Genomic DNA, 10,269 nt, shown 5'->3' on the forward strand with positions numbered 1-10,269 from the left:
ACAAACAAACAATAAGAAGAAAAGACCGTATGATTAAAGCTGAGTATCATTTTGCAGTCAAACCGCCTGACAATGTCGGACCAACAAAGCAAACTGATTTGACTTAAAAAGAACAATGAATCAATCCAATGATTGAATAGGGGAAATCAAAAGAGATACAATCAAAGTTTCCTTACTTTGACATCAGTATTTTGTACATTTGTAAGTGTTTGTTTTACATTCAAACATCAGTAAAATAGTTTACGAGAACCTTTAATGTATAATTCACAAATAAATATATTCATATATTATTTTTTCAATTGCCCTCTTTCATTTCCTAAAGTGCATTAAACTTTTCTACTTTATTGCAGTAGTGTAATATGTAGCAAATTTCTGTTAGATTACAAGTGATTGAATATGCATGTTCCAATATAAATGGCAAATTTCGATACAGGGCTGATCCCAAGCTCCTATGAAGAGTAATTTATTGAAATTTATGATTATTTGCGTGTCTGAGAGCTCTATGCCACAATGTAGATGTAATGAACAGAATGATGGCTACAAAATATTCATGTACGTCGATTCATTAAAGAGCAGAAATCACAGTTTTCGCCGACATATGTACACATATATCTATCGTACTCTCTCTTTGTCTCTCTCTCTCTCTCACCCACACACACCAACACCGCCAGCAACAATAATAACAACAACAGCAATAATAATAAAGAAATTCTGCTGTATTTGTAGCAAATCTAATGGGTTTTTTCTCAGTTGAGAGCTTTAAATAGAGACGTTTGAAACGTAAGTCGTTTCTTTCAAAAACTGTTATTCTTCCTCCCACACATGTTGGAAAATGGCCAGTTAGGCACGAGGCCACGGAACACACATCATCTCAACAGCCATGGTTTTGTCGAACAGATGCCGTATGAGCCAACGACCGACCGAAAAATAAAAATAAGCGTTTTGCGCCTGGCAGATTTGGAGAATCGGCAGCAGGAGGTGGAAGCAAGTGTAAGTAAGTAAAAGAAAGTTATCTCCCTCTCTAATCTACTCTGGCACCAGGGCGCATGCAGAACCTACGGCAGGACCTGGCAGAGACAATTTTCCCACGGTGATGCTCCCAGGGAGCTATTTTGGTCGCAGCCTCCTCCTCTGCTCCGCGCCATCCATCGGTCAGGAATGCTCCTCTTCCGACCTGCGCAGTCCCACATGCCGGTCACGTGACATAGTCTGGCCTCGCTCTCGATTGCTCTCCAGCGCCAGGTCTGGTGCCAAAAGTGGAAATGGAAGAACACAGACCTCGTTGTAACACCCCTGCAAATAATAATAATTTTTTTTAATTGAAGAAAGAGAGAAAGATCGAGAGACTGGCACTGGATTCTTCGTGAAATGACTCAACCCTCTCTCTCTCTCTTCCCCCTTCTCTCTTCTTCCTCTTCTCCATCTCCCCATCGCTTTTAGGGTGGTGGTTACTACGGGTGTGCACAAGAGAGGGCTAAATTTACCTGCAACTGGGATATTCCTGCAAGAGCCCGCTCAGTTTAGCATCAGCGAGTTTAGCAACGTCACCAGGTGTAAAAGCTAGGTGAGCGAGATGTGAGCTGGAATACAACAGCACATCAACAGTCAACCAGCTATGCCGCTCCGTTCTTCCACGTCTTGTTTTTTTTTTTTTCTTCCCTCTCTCCCTACCACCATCACTACATACGTCATCGCAGCCGTGCAAGAGGGGAAAACCTACGTAAGCTGGGAAATGCAGGAACAGCAGTTTTTGTTTGTTTTTTTTTAAGTTGTCGGTTATCAGCCTTGAGGAGGTGTTCCTCCTGTGCCAAGAAGCGCAACAATCGTGGGAGTATTGTTGTTTACCGTGGGATGATTACGTCAAAATAGCATCACCTGTACTGCTGTGTCACTTTTCCACCGACTTTCGTAAACACCAACGTCAGAGCGTTTTTACCGTCTGCCTGTGACGAGACTGTGTGCGTTCTTGACCCTTGCTTGACTTGAAAGGTCTACATAAGGACACAGCTTTGTTGTTCTCGTCGTGCTGAATGACTTTCCATCCCACCGCCCTTCCTTCCTTATGTTGTCAAACCGTCACCGCACACAGGGATCGCATGACGTCACCAATGTGCACCGTTACATCTAATTAGCGTACATTCCTATCTCTCCATTAGAGGTAGCGTTGATTATAATAATGCAGTTTATTATAATAGGAGATTTATAACTGGATAAAGCGACGAAGCGTCAGGCCTCCGACGTGCCATTGTAATGAGAAATGAAATGGCAAAGTACTGGCAAACTACTGGCAAGGCACTGGCAAACAAGTCATGTTAGCTCAGCATGTTGACCAAAGTGCCAATCTGTCGACATTCACACTCTCCCACTTGCAAGCCACTTGTTTTCTGTGACCTTTACACACAACATGGACAAACTTGGTTAAACGCTCGACGAATTTTCACGGTTAAAATGACATTAACAGTATTACTCTCGGTCGTTTGAAAAAGATGAAATGTTGTCCTCTGAAAGACCAGTAAAACTTTTATTTGCAGACGACCAAGTACTGCACAGGTCCCAGACAACCCAAGTACTGGACTAGTGGCTTCCAACCATCCCAAGTACTGGACTAATTTGTTTTAAGAACCGCAAGTAGTAGACTGGTTGCTCTTACACAGTCGTAGGTGTAATTTGTGTTTGAGATATACACATCAGCGCGGCGTTGCCGTCCAGACACCTTCACCCAACCAAGCACCAAAGCACCCCTTCCCTTCTACCGTGGACTGCTGCCCACCATCGTGTTGATCAAGCACATCAATGACAACCCTGAGCACTTTCACGCCTCATCACACTGCACCACCATACCTCGGTTCCTTCTAACTGACCCTGAGCACCCCAAAATGGTTCTCATTCACTTTGGAAAAAAAAAAAAGGTGAAAAGGGTACAACACCAGGTAAATAAGTACTTTGTTGATTTTTTTTTTTTTTTTCTTTCATTAATGTTGCACAGACATTTTTTTCCGCAGAGAGAGAGTCAAGGAAGAGAGAGAAGATTTTTAATCTTTTCTAAATTGGACAGCGAATTGTTCACCCGATCCCTACACTTCGTTTGTGTGAAGTGTCAGAATGGCAAAATAAACAAAGTATTTATACGACAGCTCTTCAATAGTAGTTCAGAACGGGGAGAGAACCAGTCAGAGACCTGCCGGGACGTCAGCACACGCTGTTACCTCCCCCTTCCCACTCTCGCAGTGCACACCCGGCGCAGCAGCAGAAAAGCTTTGCAGGCACCCGATGAAACGTGCACGAAACCTTCCTTCGAAGGTAATAAGTAGTTCCAGTTGCATGTATTTTGTCACATTAGGGCTGGCGCCCAGCTGTTACGCGAATGTTTGGTGAGAAGATAATCTTCTGCCTTTAAGTCAGCTTTCTCTTGCCAACATGGCGCGAGCCGTTTATTGCAGCGCCACCTGCAGGAAACGGACGTCGGTAGTTGCTGCTGGTCGTTGAAACTCGAGAACACTCTAAAAGCGGAACATGAACCATGCCGTGATGTCGTGGAAATATGCACAGCAACTCGAAACATTTCTATGTCATATGCGCAGCTAACAGGTGATTTCAATCTGTGGTGTCTGTCATCGTCGCAGGCGACGAGATCCATCAAGCCCAGCCCCACAAAACTTTTGTCAATTATTTTTTAGGCACTGCTTTTGCCCGCAGACTTCGTGTTCGGTTTGTTAGTATTTCAGTTCAAACTTTTGCGTATGCTGTGTAAGGCCGCAAATGTTGACTTTTTAGTCCACATTTTTTTTAAAATCCGCTCTTCGTATGCTTTAACATTTAATTTGAATAATTTTATTATAATTATTTTTAAATAATAGTAATTTTTTCTTTGTTATTAGCGCCGTACCAAGTTGTCACTGCATCTTAAACAGTCTAGTTTTGACTGTATATTCTTTGGATGACATAGTTTTCTGTTCTGAAAAGCAACGACAGTAACATCACCCTTAATTTCTACGTGTAACGCCGTCTGTGTGTGATGACTCCTCTCTCACTCTTCTCGCTTATTTGCTCTCGCTTCTCATCGCACGTGCCAAGCTGGAGGATGTGATTCCAGATTTTCCCATGTAAATAAGGCCTCAAGTCACACACACGTTGTGATGCCAGATGTGCAGAGGCTGAGTAGTCATCCCTCGGTAGTTAAGACCCTTGGTGACCTCTTTACCCCTCCTCCCAGCTTAACTCACTTCGAGAGTCTTCAACTTTCATTGCTTGATTCGTCAGCTAACGCGAGCTGCCGCGTCATTGACGGGAGCCAGGAGGGTGCGAGTAGAAGCGGTGATGGAGGGAGTGCGGGAGGGCTACAACTATCTTTACTGACTGGAGGACAAGTGCGATATATATATTTTTTTTTTACTTCTGGTACGCACTTTACGCTGCTGATGGGTGGGAGGAATGGAGTATGTGGAAAGGTTTTGTGCCGACGTTGTACAGATATCTTCCCCGTGGAAGGTTGTGGAGGCAGGTGGGGACGGGGGTCGTATTACATGAGTCAGACTAACATGAGACTATACATTTGCATTGCTATAGTGCGGCTACTTAAAAATCATAAGAACATGTGTCTTTATTTGAGAGAGGCGGAACTTTAAAAATAGAATATCGCTGCTCGGAGACCGATTTGTTAGCCGCCTCCGAAAACAAGCCCTCATTTATCATGTTGATATTACACCAAACAAATATCGTATAAACATTATATACAATGCATTTACAATATATTATACATACAAGAAGTGTTATATTAACGAAACAGACAAAATTACACAGGATCGACTAGAATATAGAACTGTTTTAAGAGAAAGCTAAGCTGACACAACTTTGGTGTGCCACTCTCCATTCTCCCTTGAAACTACCTATCGGCCTACACATTTCAAATGTATATTTAAATAATACCTAAAGCTATTTTGTTTTCAGAAAAGGTTCGATGCTATCAGAAGTCATTGTAGTCACGGTCACATCTTTTTATAGTTTCCAACATTTTTAGGTTTTTCTTGTTTTGTTTTGTTAGTTTCTTTCGCAATTCTGGCCATTTTCCCAAGAAAAATATACAGATAATGTTAATCATAGTCGATATATTAAATATATATATAAACTTTGCTGTAACGACGGGCAGAGAAAAACCTGAGAGCCAGTCGACAAGGGCTGGAGTGAACAAGGCAAGAGGAGCCTGGACAGAAGCACGAGGAGCAAGACAACGACAGTCAGCCAGCCAGGAGTGCCACCAGCGGGAATGCCAGCGCTAGCTAACTAGAGTTCTAACAACTGCCACATCGAAAAGTCAACAGGTATAATAATACCCGGGCCGCGGCTGTCAAGGGGGCCCGGTCTTGGTCAGTGGCTTTTAAAGAAAAGTCTCAGTCACATTATATACTGGGAAAATAATTTACGATTACAAGTGGTGCCATATGTACCCCGAATGTCATTCAACATACATGATCAAGTCTGGCAACTAACAATGGTCCGCCAACTTCATAATAAAGTCTTTGCCACGTGAGGACCAAGCTTTCGCTAGCGAAGAAAGGTCGCAGCACTAAGGGTATCAGAAAGTTCCTTGTGCGCAACCTCCGTGCGCACCCGACTTCCAAGCGTGCCCGACCAGAAGTGAAGACGCTCGGGTGATGTTACTACTACTTTGCCGTCGATTGCCATTGTAGAACATGTATTACCAAAGAAGTGCTGAGAAACTACTAGCTGGTGGTACCAAACTTCGGACACTCTATGCGATAAAAAGTAATCAAATGTCTTTACTTTTATGTTCATAAAAATCTTCAACGGGGTTTTTGTTTATGTTTAGAAAAACGTTCGGAATCCGCTTTTTTTTTTCTCTGTAAGACACCAACAATGTCTTAAAAAGCTGTAGCTAATAGCAGGCTGCAGGGATTCAGGCAGTGCTAGATGTCCGATTTGATCTGATTAGTCAGCTGAACACTGCTCATGACAGGCCTTCTTTCACACACCAACAGTTTTCCCATCAATCGTATAATAGGCCGAAGCATAATCTGTGGCCGAAGTACAGCAAGATGGCTGCGCCGCAGAACGCTTCAAATGGCGTGCGACGTCAGGACCACTTCAAAAGTAGTTACTTGCGCATTTGCACGCCCACATCCTCGCAAGCGCACGCACGCGCACACACACACCCACCCTTATCTTGCTGCTCGGTCGTGCTTCACGGCAGATGACTAACAGCCAGCTGAAATGACTCACTGCATGGCTCTCTCTCGGCCTTTCTTGTCTCTCATGATAATTCCCTCTGGCTTTTTCACACAAGCAGTCGTTTGATTTTTTTCGGTCCTTTGGGGGGAAGGAGAGTGAACATGGTGAGAGTATCTCTGTCTTTCTGTCTCCGTATTTATTTGTGTAGAAAGGACTCAGAAAAGCAGCTTAAGCCAACCGACGCCTGCTTTTCAGGTGGACGCGCGCTGTCTTTTTTTTTCCGAAGTCTAATGCATGATAGGATTGGAGCCCGACGGACTCTCGACCCCAGAGTTCATTTAGAAAAGATACTTCTCGCATCGACCGATAGACGACTTGCGCAGCTGAATGCACAAAGTTTTAACGATGGCGTATATATTTGCATCCTATCAGTTTTTCATCTTTCTTTGCATTTCGCGTGTTTATTTAGTACTCAGGTTCCTCTTTTTTTTTCCCCCGCTCTCCCCTTCCTTCACATATCTTATGTCCACGAGTGCGCGCGAGCCTATGAGCGAAGTGCGCGTATGTATGTGTGTCTGTTTGCTCTTGACTGGTAAGAATTAAGTTATTTGGGGTTTTAAAAAATAAACAAGTTTACTACTGTCTTTTAAATCTAAGTTTTCTTTTGACATCCTTAGAATTAAGGAGTGGAACATTGACATTATTTAGTATTATCAACTGTAAAATGAAAAGTTTAAATATGTTTACAAAAAATATTACTAAAAGCACTTCCAACTGTTTTATACAAATAAGAAAATCATCATCTTCTTCACCACAACATTCATCATATTTCATTAATATTGACCCGATGTCTCGAGGGCATAATACAGCAAACTGTAATCACCTGCCAATGAAGTCACTCTTTAATATCAGTTTCAGGACTATTCACCAAGAAAGCATTAAAAGAGAAAGAGGAGAAAGTAGTCTGAAAGATAGTTTTACATTGACTACATGATAACGCCAGGAATTCAGGGTGCTTGAAACAGTGGGAGTAGCCTTCAAAGCATTACAGACTGCGAACAGAAATAACTAACCCTCCCCCGACTCTTTCTCCACCACCCGCCCTCCCTTTAATGCATCCCCCACTAACAAACACAAGCAATTGTATTTGCTTCTGAGTTCGTATGAAAACCTGCGATTGTCTCATTTCAGCTACCTGAAATGCTCTTTTAAATCTTCGTCATCCGGTGCTCGTGACTCACTCCTGGGCATCGCTTCAAGAGGATCTGTCGCCTCCACGGAATGTCATCGATTCTAGTTTTCTAGTTCTTCGAGAGACCCTCTGCTTGCTCATTACCTGAAAGCGCACTGCCTCATTACCTGAAATACGATTGCCTCATTACCTGAAATACAACTGCTCGTAAGAAACCACACAAGGGCGTGCCACGATGAACGCAAAATGGGAAGTGGGAGAGAGAGAGCGAAGGAAAGAAAGACCCGAAGAAAGTCCTGGGAAGCCTCTCGACGTGACGCGTCTCTTAATTTTCTTGGAGGGCTTTCCACAGCATGACTCGTCAGCGATGCCAACAATTCCATCTTGATTTAAAGGTCCAATGGAGTGTGTACCCCCCTCGACCCCTAAAGGACTGTTTTGATTTCCAAAATAGTACATCCTCAACATGTTAGTGAGTAAGCCTCCTACCCTTTCTCCAACCCAAGGAAAGGTAAAAGTCGTCCCCTGAACTGTGTTAGAGACCTTACTTTTCTCGGGGCCAGAAATTTGGTAACTGCGGTCCTACCTCTCACTGTTTTATATCCCCTTCCCCCACCCTCTGTGAAGTCAGGTACCCATTTCTGACAGCTGAATCGACTGCGAGAAGTTCGCTGCGCTACACAGGTGTCGAACCGGCGCGGGTCTGGGTTCGGAAGTTAGTGCTCTAAACACTCTCTACCTGCAGGCAAACATTGCTATGAACGAAAAGAAGCATTAAACAAACGTAAATGGATGCATGTGTAGTGTCAATGTTACAACAAAGGGAGAACTGATATATATTAATAAAGCATGTTCCTAAATATTCATAACGACTTTGTTGACTTGTACTTTTTTTTAATGATGTTTGTAAGCTTGCATTTAGATAATGGAAGGGCGGGAGCTATTCACTCAGATTTGGAGAGATTTGTAATGCGCTCAACTAGTGATTTTTTGTCAGCGCGTTAAACGTTTGTAGTTCTCTAAGTTGATGCAGAGTGCATGGATGTTCATACCATACACCTGAGCCCGTGGTCTCTCTCTGTCTTCATATCACCCCTAGGATGCGGCTAGCCAAGTGATGAAAGCACCGTAGTCGACGGTCAAAGGTGTGGAAACCAGTTCGATACTCGCTAGAGCTTAATATTTTCCCCCTCCTAACCCAGCTTTTAAATTGACACCTAACCCCTTAGAGGATTAGGAAAGGCAGCAAGGGCCAAGAGGTAATTGAGGTTTCACCTGGCCCTGCCGGATCTCACTTCTCTAAGACCGAAAGGTTACAGGACTACCTACAGTCTCCTTAAATGAGGGTGATGTTTTCATTTTGAAATTTAACAACCCAACAATCTGTTCCACAAAGTGTTGTACTGAGAAACACATCCAACATATTTATATATTTTTTTTTTTAAATAGGAAAGAGTCCCTTCTGTCCGTGTGCTCTCCATCCTGTACGACAGGTACTGGTCAAAGGACGAATGAATGCGGCTATACTCACTGTATCTACAGGAGAACTGGGCTCAAATATACACATTCAAATTTCACGGCAACAGATAGAATTTCGTGTAGGTAAAAGAGCTCTCATTTATCTCGGGGAAAGCTTTTGTGAAAGCGGTGCCTTTCTCCTCTCCGCTGCCTTATCTTTCCTGTGCAGGCTCAGATATCCATTTCGCAACTTTATATACTACGACCGCACTGGTATCGCGCCGTAGGGTTCAGACTCCGTTGTCCTATCCACTAGGACGACTAGGTGACTAGGAAACTCCCTTGGAAAAGTACACCGTGAAGAAATGAAGCAAGGGATACAATCGCTGAAAATATTTTAAGCGGATGGACGAATTATGTCCCTTGCTGTTATTTTCTCTCACTCTCTCTTGCACCGTTCGTAGGATGAGGTCAAAATTTATGATTTAAATAAAAATCATCATTAAATTGAAAACAGTAATCAATAGTTACAAAAATTATGCCACATTGACAAACTGACGCGCATAAACTGTGTGTACTCAAACTTCCCCAGCATGACTAAACGTCTCAGTTAAACTTCCGCGAATGTTTCGCGTTCGATGATATTTTGAAAATATCAGTTCGAAGGCACAGCAGCGAAACCAAACGACTCGTCATGAAGCGAAGAAAAAATAAAGCTTATATCGGTCATGTGAATCTTCGATTGGCATTTTGCGACAGCAGAATTATGCAACTCACAATATGCTTTGAGCTTGTTTTGATAAATATGTTTATTAATCCATCTTGAACTGAGACGTTTAGTCATGCTGGGAAGTTTGAGTACGTTACAACTGCAGTTGTGGCAAATAAATGTATGCAATGTCCCATTCGACACTTTTTGCTGTATCTGTCAGCATTACATTAACATTTTAAAAGAAATATTTCATTGGCTGCCCCCTTTAGGAGATGAATAAAGCCATGAATCTGTAAACGTCCGTGATAAAGCGATGGCGAGATTGTGCTGATCGTATGCAGAAATTGTCTGCAAATAAAACAGATAAAAAATATAATTATTAACAAATAATAAAAAAATATGCTTTAAAATAATGTACGTGTTTTCGTGTATGTTTTGCCTTCGAAGTGACGAAGCGTTTCCACCAAACACCGTACAAATCCGGTTGCCCACCAAACTTCGATATTGCGCAGTAAAGGGGAAACAACTTAATGTCATAGTGATGGCGAGACATTACGAGAAAAGCATTGAATTTTAATAAATTTTTAAATGATAAATTGAATGAAATTCCAGGAAAATAACTTTATCCCAGAAAGCTTCCTTAAATGGTTTTCAAAAAATGTTTTCTTGAAGAAATCAAACGAATACTTTTGCTCCTCGAAATCACAGTCACAACATGGCG

The sequence above is a fragment of the Pomacea canaliculata genome, linkage group LG8 (assembly GCF_003073045.1).
Source record: "Pomacea canaliculata isolate SZHN2017 linkage group LG8, ASM307304v1, whole genome shotgun sequence".
Classification (NCBI taxonomy): Eukaryota; Metazoa; Mollusca; class Gastropoda; order Architaenioglossa; family Ampullariidae; genus Pomacea; species Pomacea canaliculata.